The 12,500-nt window shown below is 34.3% G+C and overlaps 1 protein-coding gene across 11 annotated transcripts in view; it reads right to left on the reverse strand.

Moving 5' to 3' along the window:
• The window catches only part of LOC118442538 (uncharacterized), a 102,096-nt gene that overhangs the window by 39,686 nt on the left and 49,910 nt on the right, over positions 1-12,500 (reverse strand). Inside the window, exons 1-2 of one of the 11 annotated variants that reach the window (XM_085663787.1) lie at positions 3,990-4,146; positions 1,933-2,968 (exon numbers count right to left, since the gene is read on the reverse strand). The exons of 6 other annotated variants lie outside the window; for them this stretch is intronic. The gene's annotated coding sequence lies outside the window, so the exon portion shown is untranslated. Of the gene's footprint in view, positions 1-1,367; positions 1,454-1,923; positions 2,969-3,910; positions 4,147-6,339; positions 7,136-12,500 lie in introns of those variants that run through there. 4 more of the 11 variants (XM_085663789.1, XM_085663793.1, XM_085663788.1 and 1 more) reach the window with 4 other exon arrangements.

The raw sequence follows: 12,500 nt of genomic DNA on the forward strand, positions 1-12,500 counted from the left end.
TATGATTATACTATTTTGTAAATCTATCGATAGCCTTCGATTACTTCGTTTACGATTACTTCGACTACTACGTTTTAAAATGAGTAAAAGGTGAAAAACCCAATGAGAATCGTGATATATATACATATATACATACATACAAGGCATACATACGTATGTATATACATAATAAACTTGTTTGGCGTTCGGTCAAACTCGTGAGAATTTCACGGACTTTACCGACTTCCTCCTTTATCAGCTGTTTACTGTGTTTACACCGTATGCTTTCACGCATATAAAACTCTCTCTTTCTCTCTCTCTCTCTCTCTCTCTCTCTCTCTCTCCTTCTCTTAGATATATACCAAATGTACACGCGCATGCACACGCGCACATATACATAGGACACGTAGACGCACGCACGCACGCACGCACGCACACCCACAAATTTATCCTTTCTTCCTTTTTCTATTTCTCTTAAAAAACAGACGGATAGACGCATACATGGATAATCTTTTTCATATTATAATTTCATTCTTAAACGAAATGAAATCCTCTTAAACGAACTTTGTTGGTGGTATATAACGATGAAGATCCGATGCACGCGGTATGTACGTTGTTGATATGTACTGCTGACATAACGGTTCTGCGTTCTGAGTTCTCTCATCGTGAAAGAAAGAAAAAAGAAAGAAAGAAAGAAAGAGAGAGAGAGAGAGAGAGAGAGAGAGAGAGAGAGAGAGGGATAGAGAAAGATAGACAGATAGATAAAGATAGGATGCGAGAGAAATGACAAAAACGTGTGCGCGACCGCGAGTCACCGCTTGCAACCTCTCCTTACCACCCCTCCTTTCCTCCCCCACTCTCCTTTCCTTACTCTCCCTCTATCCCTCCTCCCGCTCCCCCTTATCATCCTCATCTACCTATTCCTCCTCCTACTCCTTCTATATTCTGTTTCTTCGACATCAAAGCAAAAACCATTTGGATTCCTTGTTCCCTCCCGAATCTTTCGCTTACCGATCCTCTATGTAGTAGTATTTATTCATTATGGTGAATTATAAAATTGTAAAGACAACTCGGATAAATCTTCAAAAATTTCAAAAACAGATATAGAAGTATAGAGAGAGAGAGAGATAGAGAGAGAGAGAGAGAGGGGGAGGGAAGGAGGGGAATCAAAATCGAAAGGTTATCAAATTTCTCAAAGAATATATCTCTGAAATGTAAGAGATTATATCGCATATTTGTATAAAGCATTATTGCAACGAATGTACGAGCAAGAGAAAGAGAAAGAAAAAAGAGACAGAAAGAAAGAGAAAGAGCGAGAGAGAGAGAGAGAGAGAGACAGAGAGAGAAAGAAATTTAAGAGTGGAAATGGTATAAAAACATTTTATTACACTCGCAAGTCCGATTTCAAATCGCGTGTCCCGTCTTCCCCTTCTCTCTCCGCTCCCCCTATCCACCTCCTGTTCCTACGAATCGTTCGTTCTCTCTTCCTTTTTTTTTTCCTTTCTTTTCTTTTTTTTTTCTTTTGCCTTTTTTTCTTCTTTTTCCTCCCGCTCTTTCCTTTTTTTCTTTTTTTTTTTTTTTGTTCCACCATGTTTTCAATCTAAACAAGGCAGCAAGCAACCAAGTGTGTATGTAAGAGAAAAAGAGGGAGAGAGAGTGAGTGAGTGAGTGAGTGAGTGAGTGAGTGAGTGAGTGAGTAAGACAGACGATAACAACAGATTTATCGTGTTCGGTTGAAGATAATGCTCGATGCACACAAGAGAGCGCAGTGTTCTCTCTCTCTCTCTCTCTCTCTCTCTCTCTCTCTCTCTCTCTCTCTCTCGCTCTGTCTCTTTCTCTCTCATTGGCACTCGTTGCATCTCCCCACCAACATCCTCTCACTCTTTCTCTCTCTTTCTCGCTCACTCAGTCAGTCAAGTTACTCACTCACTCACTCACACTTACACGGCGTACCAAGTCTCGTTTTCCAACAACGCGCGTACAGCAGCAGCAGCAGCAGCAGCGGTAGCAGCAGCAGTAGTTGCAGGAGTTGCAGCAGCAGTTGCAGTTGCAGTGACAGCAGCAACAGACGAGAAACGTGGCACGCGCGGTTCGCGTTGAGAATCTTTTCGAGATTTCGAGATTTCGAAACGTCGATGACAACACAGAGAAATGGAAATGTTTTTCTTCTTATATTTTTTCTTTTTCTCTTTTACTCCTTTCCTTCCTTTTTTTCTTTTTTCTCTTTTCGTTCCTTTTCGATCGCTCGTTCGTCCGTTCGTTTCGATCTTAAAGACTTAATTTAGTCTAATCGATATCGTATCGAATTCAAAAGACTTCGATGATTTTAAACCGCACATCGTGTAAAAAATGCATAAAAGAATTATTCTTTCACGAGATATTAATCAATCCGTGTAGTACGCGATCGGTTGATCAGATTAATCGATCGATCGATCGATCGATCGAATTTCGATCGATCGATCCATCCATCCATCCATCCATCCGAAATATATCATTCGGATTTTTAACTAAGTCGATCTTTTTTAATTGTACGAAATGTTCAAATATTATCTTCTCCAATTATTCAAACTTTCGACAAGGATCTTAATACGTCGATCACTTATATATGTTAAACTTTGTTTATTTGTTTATTTATTTATTTATTTATTTATTTATTTATTTATTTATTTAGTGTCGGTCATCGTACGGTCTCTTCAATCCTCGGATTAATCTTCGATGAGAAATATGATATAACACTTGTGAAATATTTCACAATCGACGATTAAAGTACCACTAGTTTTTTTCTTTTTTTTTTTTTCTTTCTTTTTTTCTTCTTTCGACCTTTATTATTTATTTCTATTATTTGAATGGATCTGATCTGTCACAGGATAAAATTATAATTATTTATTAAAATAATATAACTCTTCACGTAATTAGAAATTCACGATCGAAATAAGATTCAACATTCGCGACGTTCCACTCATTCACACTTATCACTGATAAAATCCTTCTAAAAAAAAAAAAAAATTCACCGTAATCCGACTGTTTCGAAAGAAGGGACGAAGAAAGAAGGAATGAATAGAAAGGAAGGAAGAAAAGAAAAAAAAAAAAAAAAAAAAAAAAGAAGAAAGGAAAAAAAACGCGCACGCACATATCAGCGCGCGCACGCATATACGAGACAGTAAAACAGAAGATATAATATATATGTTATACATATATATATATAAATATATTTGATCGGAGATAACAAAAAAAAAAAAAATGAAAAAGAAAGATGGAAAGAACGTAAAAGAAAAAAAAAAAGAAAAGAAAAATGTGCGCGCTGTTGTTCTATCGCGCAAACTCGAAAAGGGGGTTGAGAGAGAGAGAGAGAGAGAGGCAACCAGGGTACGGAAAAGAAGATAAACTGAGAAAGAAACAAAACATGAACAAAAAAAACGAAAGAAAAAAACAGAGAATAAAAAACAAAAACGAACGAACAAATAAAAAAAAAAAAAAAAAAAAAAAGAAAAAATGTCATCAAAAGAAAAAAAAAGAAAATAATAAGAAAAACAAAAAAAGGACAAATGTCGTACGAACAAAAAGACGAGCAAAGAAAGAAAAAAAAAAAAAAAAAGAGAAAAACAGGCAAGAATACGAATGACTAAAAAAAATAAAAAAGAGAAAAAACTAACCGCTTAATATTACGCACCGAAGTAAAATAAGGATATCTCTCGTCGTGGACGGGGCCCCGCGGTGTTGAAGAGAAAAAGAAGAAAGAGAATAGAAAAATGAAAAAAGAAAAAGAAAAAACAAGGGGGAAAAAAAGAAGAAACAACGATGACAATGACGACGACGACGACGATGACGACGACGACGACGACGACGACGACGACGATAACGATAACGATAACAACAACAATAACAACAATAACAACAATAACAACAATAATAATAATAAAATAAGAACAACGTCAAAGTGATCGTCGTGCCGCGATGATCGTCCTCTTCCTCTCGATCACGAGGATCGGCGTCCTCGATCAAATTCGTACGGAGTCTCGGTATCCTCCCGTAGTATTACTACTACTCGATGCACAACACGCGGCTGCGGACACCCGTCGCGGAAATTAAGGAGTCACGTTATAAAACGCAACGACCTACAATGCTACAAATGCTACGGAACCGGCGCGCCTCTCTCTCTCTTTCTCTCTCTCTCTCTCTCTCTCGCTCGCTCTTTCACTCGGTCTATCTATCCATCTCTCTTTCTCCCTCTTTCTCAACCCCCCTTTACGGCTGGCTTCCGCCCCTCCTACCCCCTCGACGGATCGCCGCCGCCGTTGCTGCCGCCGCCGCCGCCGCCACCACCGCCACCACCACCGCCACCGCCACTGCCGCCGCCACCGCCGCCGCCGCCGCCACCGCCGCTTGCTGCCTCCTTTTCCTCCGTTTTCTTTCTCTCTCTCTCTCTCTCTCTCTCTCTCACTCTCTGTTTCTTTCTCGCTCGTTCGCTCTCTCTCTCTTTCTCTACGTGTGACCACGTCCATGTATACGTATCCCTCCTCCTTTTGGCTTTTTCCTCCCCTTGATAGCCCCTTCTTAGGCCGACGGCCTCCCCTCTCCTCTATATCGGCCCGTACCAACAACCCCACTTCTCTTCTACTACCCTCCTTCCCCCACCCCAGCCCATCTCGTCCCGTCCCGTCCCATCCCATCACCCCGAAACCCCTCTCTACCTTCTCTCTCTCTCACTCTCTTTCTCTCTCTCTTTATAACCGTCACCCTTCTCTCTAGTACGGCACTGTGCACCAACAGGAACGTATCAAGATGCAAGATCTGATCCTTGCGAATTTCTCTTTCTCTCTCTCCTCTCTTTATAATCTCTCCTTCTCTTTCTAACTCGCTAACTCCACTCGCTCGCTCGCTCAATCCCCCCACCACCCCCACTCAATCATCTTTGTACTGTCTTCCTTCCTAATCCTCCCTCCCCTTCTCTCTGTTGTTGTTTCTCGAGATCTAGACGACTGTATGATGATGATGATGATGATGACGATGACGACGACGTTTATGACGATTAATATAACGACAATGAATAATATCGCTCTTGTTGTGTTTTTATTGTTATTCTTGGTATTTGTTTCCGCCATTTTTAAGACCTTTAATATTATATTTCCTTCCCACTCCAGGCTATTTCTTTTTCTTTTCTTCTTTTTTCTCTTTTTTCTTTTTTTTTTTGTTTTCTTTTTTTGTTTTTTTCCTTTGTTTCCTTGACTTCTTCCACTATATATCATCGAATACGTCACGGAATATTTCTACATTACATTTCATTCTGTTTCGATTCAAAGGATCTTCGACTTGGTCCAAACACATCGTATAATATGGCACACGCGCACGTCGAAATTTCGAATTTTTCCCGCCATTTCTTCATCTCCCTACCGACACCTCTAGTTCTATTTTCTTTCCTACGATTTTTCTTCTTTTCCCTTTTTTCTTTTTTTTCCTTTTTTTTTTTTTTTTTTCTTTTTAATTTCGTTCGTTTAACTCCGTAAATTTTTTATATCTCTTTTTTTCTCTTTCTTTTTACGATATCGTTACGATACAATTAAAAAATTTGAATTTTCTCGCTATCTTTTTTTGTTACACCTTCCTTGAACGCGCTCCAAGATAATAAAAAAAAAAATAATTTACATTTAATTTTTACATTTCTTCACGTATTACTTTGTAATACCGTTTAATTTTCTCTCTCTTCCTCTCTCTCTCTCTCTCTCTCTCTCTCTCTCCCTCTTTTTTTTTCTCTCGTAGATCGATCAACATCGGATTTCTTAACGCGTTCTCGAACTTTAAAAATTTACTCGGCGTTTTTTTTCACGGCGATCAACGAGACCGCGTGAAAATAATTACTCTCTCCCCATAATTTAAATTCCCTATTATATTCCATCGTTATACTTCGATTGATCCTCACATAATCTCCAATTCATAGTTATGAAAAGATTTTATAATCGTTCGCAATTCTTCGTTGCTTTACATTTTAGAATTTTTCGCGATGTCACGAACGTTTCGAAATATTTCCATATCGTTGTTTGATATCTTATATCTATAATTTCATAACGCGTCTGCGTTAATATCTATTTGATTACGATTATCGTGTTTCGATTAAAAAATTTTCCCGCCACTCTTTACACCGCCATTCGAACGTTCTAAAATATTTCTCATTGGTCGTTTGACTTTCTTTCTATAATTTCATATCGCATCAATTGCTATTGCAAGGGTTAACATAAAAAAAAGAAAAAAAAAAAGAAAAAAAAAAGAAAGAAAGAAAGAAAGAAAGAACTTGGTGTTTACGATTTTTAAAAAACAAACACACACACACACAAATAGAGGCACAGAAAACACATTAATACGAACTTCCCTACGAATTTCCCTCCTTCTTGTCGATAGAATTCGATACAATCTTCTTATTTGTCTTATCTGTTTTGATCTATTGAATTCGAATAATACTAGTGGTGTCTCTCTTCTTTCTCTCTCACTTTTTTCTTGAGTATCTCTTTTCGATATCCTTTAGTTTTTTCTTTTTATATCTTTTCCATTTCATTTTCCTTCTCATCGAATTATCGTTATAAACCATAGAAGAAAATTGACAGTACGTATGAACGACGAGGATGGAAATGAACGCGAATTGACAGGAGGATTAACGCGAGTCTCAACATTGGAAAAGTTTGTTGTAATACGTTGTAAAAGGAGAAGGAAGAGGAGGAAGAGGAGGAGAAGGAAGAAGAGGAGGAGGACGAAGAGAAGGAGGGAGGAGGCGCTAACGAGCACGCTTCAACGTGAAAGCTCGTGTAAATACTTGTTGCTCCTGTATTGTCGAAAGTAGGGCTTGCGAGTGAGCTTAAAGGACCGACCTTCTTGTAACGGCAGCACCATTTATGCGTCCTCTTCCTTCTCCTCCTTTCTCCTCCTTTCTCCTCCTTTCTCCTTCATCTCTTTCTCTCGTGAGATACGATACGACGACGAAGGGTTTCATCGTTCATTCTCTCTTTCTTATAGACACATACGCTATCTATCTATCTATCTCTTTCCGACTCATTAAAAAACGATCAATATATTATTTATTAGATTAAATCGTTTCACATTATATATAAAAAGTTGTTGGTACCTTACACGTACATGCGTATATACATATGTATGTATATATGTATCTCTCTTTCTCTCTTTGGACATATGTGTGTGTGTGTGTGTGTGTGTGTGAGAAGAGCACGTGTTCGTTAACAGCTGTATAACCGTGTAAATTATGCGTGTATGCGTTTAGCTATGCGTCAGATTGAAAAATGATGAAATTATACCTACCGATAAAGTAATAGGTGTAACGCATATACGATTGTTATAAACCTGTTGACGTATAATCAATGAATTCATTATTTCTATACGTAAATGATTCCATGTTTCTCTGTTATATGACTAAAGCGGAACACTAACAATAAGTCGTATGATTTCATTAGCGATTAAAATGATACCCATTCGTTTGTGATTGAAAATGAATAAATTATTAACGTAGGATTTACGATAACTTTTCATACTTGTATTATTCCATTTCTTTTTTTTTTCTTTCCTTTCCTTTTCTTTTTTTTTCTTTTTTTTTTTTTTTTTTTTCTTTCGCTTTCGTTCGCTCTAGTCTCATCCCGTTTGGCTTTCTCCTTGTCTCTTCTATTTCTATTTTCTTTTCTTTATTTCTTTTTTTTTCTTTTTTTTCTTTTTTTAAAGTCAAATTACATTGGACACGACGATTACGTTATGTCCATGTATTTATGTTATTACATTTTCACATTATATTCGTATGTTCGTGTGTACGGGATATATTGCAAGTTTATCATTAAAATTATTACCATTTTTTACATGAATATCTAATATTTTTATATTATATAGTATAATTTATAAATATTATATAAATTTATAATAATAAAAAACGAATGTGAAAATATGAAATATACTTTAAAAGGAAAGAAAAAAGATACTTAAAAAAAAAAAAAAAAAAAAAAAAGAAAAGAAAGGATATAAATACGATGAACGTAATTAATTTCAAAAATACGGGAGGATTAATAAACATTAAATAAACGCGTTATTTTATAATATCGAATGTGATTTGAACGAGTCTATTTTAAATATTTTCCAATGTAAATCTCAAATGTAATCAAATACAAAGGAAATCTGTGTAAGTACCTTTATTTCCATTCGGTTCAAAGAACTTCCACTTATTTTAAAAGTTTCTCTTTAACACGAGCAAGTGCGGAAGGGATGGAATGGGATGGGATGGGATAGAATAGGATAAAGTGGGATGGGGTGAATGGGGATAGGATGAGGTGGACTTCGGGAATAGAGAGGGGTGAAAGGAGGAGGAAAGTGGAGGAAAGGGTGGGAGAGAGGGTGAGAGGAAGGGTGGGAAGGGTGGATGCAGTGAACACGGGATTTCTAACTCTACAGCGACCCTTCTTCCTTCTCCATGTTAAACTTTCCCGCGTAATGTTGAATATAAATCGTAAAAGGGAAAATTTCACTGGTGTATACCTGTGACGACGTTTCCCGATTGAGCGGGAAATTTAAACGAGCACGAAAAGACATTCTCAACGTAATAATAAACGCTTGAACGTCGGCAATGTGGAGAGGGTAAAAAAAATAAGGTAGAAAAAAAAAAGGAAAGAAAAAACAAAAATGAAAAAACAAAAAGGAATAAAGAAAAAGACGAAGAGAGAGAGAGAGGGAGAGAGGGAGAGAAAGAGAGATAAAAAACAAGGAAAAAGAATTCCCGTTGTCATATTATGTATTATACAAAAGAATTGTATCTGTTTGTGATGCCTACGTACATACTCAAGTGTCTATCCTTTTCTCTCTCTCTCTCTCTCTCTCTATTTCTCAATGGCGGGTATGAACGATAAGAAAAATCAAGGTATGCACCTGCAAATGTATGTATAGAGTGAAAGGGGGGAATTATGTCAAAGGTTACATCGTAAAACCTTGCGTCATCGTGTTAATCAGTTCGTATATATACATATATATATATATATATATATATATATATATATATATATATATACGAACCATACGTTTATATAGTTGTTTTTATGTTAAGAAATACAGTGAAAGAGAGAAGTACGTGTATAAGAAGGTGAAAACTAATAACTAATGTCTAAACAGTTTTATCAATACTACTACTACTAATAGTAATTGTAACAGTAGTAGTAGTAATAATAGTTGTAGTGGTAGTAATAGTAATAGTAGTAGTAATAATAGTAATTGTTTATGATAATTCAATAATTATTTGAAAATAATATTTTCAATAGTCATCCACATTTTACGAGCATCTACATTGACTTGTTATAGCTATTACTATTACTATTACTATTACTATTAATATTACTATTACTATCTATCTCTTATCTCATTTTCTACTGGTTATAATCGAGAAAAGAGGGAACTCAACATCTATGATAACCTTTTCAACGACGAAACTGTACGATCATTCGTATCTTTTTTCTATTAATATATTATATATACATATATATATATATATATATATATATTTAAAGGAAAAAAATATATATACATCTATTTTACAGAAGAAAATATAATTATATCCATATACACATGTATATAATTTTGATCTAACTTCAAAGAAGATCGATGAAATTTTATTTTATTTAAATTGGTTGCTTATCTTTAGTGCGAAGAAAGGAAAAAAACAAACGAAAAAAAGAAAAAAAAAAAAACGAAAACGAAAAGTGAAGGAGAGGAAAATTGAAAAGAAAATAAAAAAAAAAAAAAAGAAGAAATAAAAAATTACATAGAAAATAACGTGACCGATACGAATGTACGGAAGTTGATACTGATTTCCGATCGATGAACCGTTATCACTAAGCGATCGCGCGTGTCAAAATCGGAATTGCATGGTAGAACGGTGTAAAGAGAGAGAGAAAAAAAAAGAGAGAGAGAGAGAGTGAGAGAGAGAGCCGGACGACCCAGACGAAAGATCCGGAATACTGTATCTTCTTGCTCTAACGTAGATGGATCTCTCTGGATTTATATTCAGTTCTAGGTCAACATCGATCACTAAGAAATATAACTAATACGATAACACTATTACTCTCGTTATAAGAAAATAATATGGATGAAAAATTAAGAGAGAGGGAGAGAGAGAGAGAGAGAGAGGATTGTTTTTTTTTCTCTTCATTTTAATTTTAATATTTTTTAATTTTTTAATTACTTTCAGACGAGAAGGACTATTCTCGATTGATCTTTAAAAAAAATATTGATCGTCCGATCTCGATCATAATATTTCATTCTCTCTCTTTCTCTCTTTCTTTTTATCATCTTTTTTTCTATCTCTAAGGACTATCTCGTTTTAATTGAACAATTAAATATATATATATATATTATTAATACATAATTAGATCGTTATAATATATGGGACATAAATTAAATCTTTATTAAGTACATTATTTATGCATACTATAACATTTTATTCTGACATTAATGATAAAAAATGATTGAGTTCATTTAATACAATAATATCTTCAGTTTATACGTAGTCCCATTCCTTTCACTGATATTGAAAAGTTCCTCTTTTTCTCATCTCTCAAAAAATAAAAAATAAAAAAGGTCAAGAAAAAAAGAAAAAAAAAGAAAAACAAAAGAAATAGACGAACACGTAATTTTATTTAACAATAGTTCGATGACCACTTCCAATGATTCATGATCAATGTGACCAAACGATGACTGTGTCAATTTCAAAAATAAGAAGAAAAGAAAAAAGAGAAAAAGAAAAGTAAAAAGAAAAGAAAAAAAAATACTCGTCTTCTTTAAACGAAATCTTTTTCTGTCCTTTTCTATCTATTTATCTCTCTCTATCTCTCTCTCTCTCTCTCTCTCTCTCTCTCTCTAGGGGGGCGATAAAAGATTCTCGATAATGAAAGAGTTAATTCGACCTCAGTGTGTCGTCATTGTCGCTGTCATCTATGTCTATGTCTATGTCGATGTCGATGTCGATGTCGTTTGGCACCATTCGCGAGCAACGGGATCGATATTGCTTTCGGGCCGAGATTAAATAATAAATTCATCGAATTTGAACTCGACCCTGTTGATTTTAACTTTGGCCTGGATTTCTGTAATCGCCCATCCAAGTGGAACTTTATTCTTAGCGTTAGCGAACAACAGACATACATACACACACAAACACTTAACGAGAGCGTTCCTATATCGATTCTAACAAACGGGAACCTTGTATGTTTTTATAGAAATGTTACGGTTAATCCAATGGTAAAGAAGGATTTCGACATTTGATCCAAGAGATTTGACCTGATAGTTTTTATTCTGAACTTTCAACCTCTTTAAAAACACACCCATATACACACACACACGTACATATCTTTATATATATATATATATATATATATATATATATATATATTAATTAATTAAACGAATATGATAAATGTGTCTATTCGATGAGTACGACCGATCAATGTACATATGTATAAATCTGATAAATTATTAATATAAATTTAATTTATATTTAATTATTATTTTTAATCATAGATATTATAACTCGATGTAGATTCTAATAATGAGAGCTTTAGTTCAGGTTTTTATCTTTTTTTTTTTGTTTGTTTTCTGTTTTTTTTTTTTTTTGTTTTGTTTTTTGGTTTCATTTTGATACTTTTGTTAATCTTTAATACAGTTCTATCAGATTTTAACAATGAGCGAAATCGTCAGTTTTTTTTTTATTTTATTTTATTTTATTTTATTTTATTTTATTTATTTTTTTTTTTACAACAATCAATCAACGATCAATCTAATTTGAAAGAGAATTTCGACAATGTCGAGATTGCAACCCAGTAGTTTATCACTTTGATCTTGATATTTATGAAAAGTAAATCCCACAAATATCTTCTCTGTTCAATGAATATGACGCGTTCATTTTATGTAAACGTGAATTTGTGTCGTCTAATTTTATTCGATCGATTATTCTTTAACGATTTAATAACTTTCGTCGATGAGAAATGATAACAGAGTAAAGGTGAACTCGACATAGAGATAATACGACATAGACATCGAAATATGGCCCAAATAGTTTCCATTTTTAATTTACTATCCCTTTAAACATATATATATATGTGTGTGTGTGTGTGTGTGTGTGTATGTATGTATACATTAATTAAACAAATATAGTAAACATGTCCATTCGATAAATATGACGATCAATGTGCGTGCGAGTAAATGTAATAATTTTTTTTTTTTCGTTTAATTACATTATTTATATAGATAAATGATAAAAGATAAAGATATTATATAAATAAAAGATAAATTTGACACGATCTACGTTCGAATCGAAATAGTTTTCATTTTAATTCCTTTAAACTTTTTGAATATATATATATATATATATATACGCACATTTATGAAAAACAAATATGATAAATATGTCAGTTCGAATAAATACGATATGATCGAACATATACAATAGTAAAATGTAAATTTGAAATTTATTAAGTTCACTTTGTTATTCGTTGGTTTTT

The sequence above is a fragment of the Vespa mandarinia genome, chromosome 24 (assembly GCF_050613455.1).
Source record: "Vespa mandarinia isolate Hongniang chromosome 24, ASM5061345v1, whole genome shotgun sequence".
NCBI classification, from domain to species: Eukaryota; Metazoa; Arthropoda; class Insecta; order Hymenoptera; family Vespidae; genus Vespa; species Vespa mandarinia.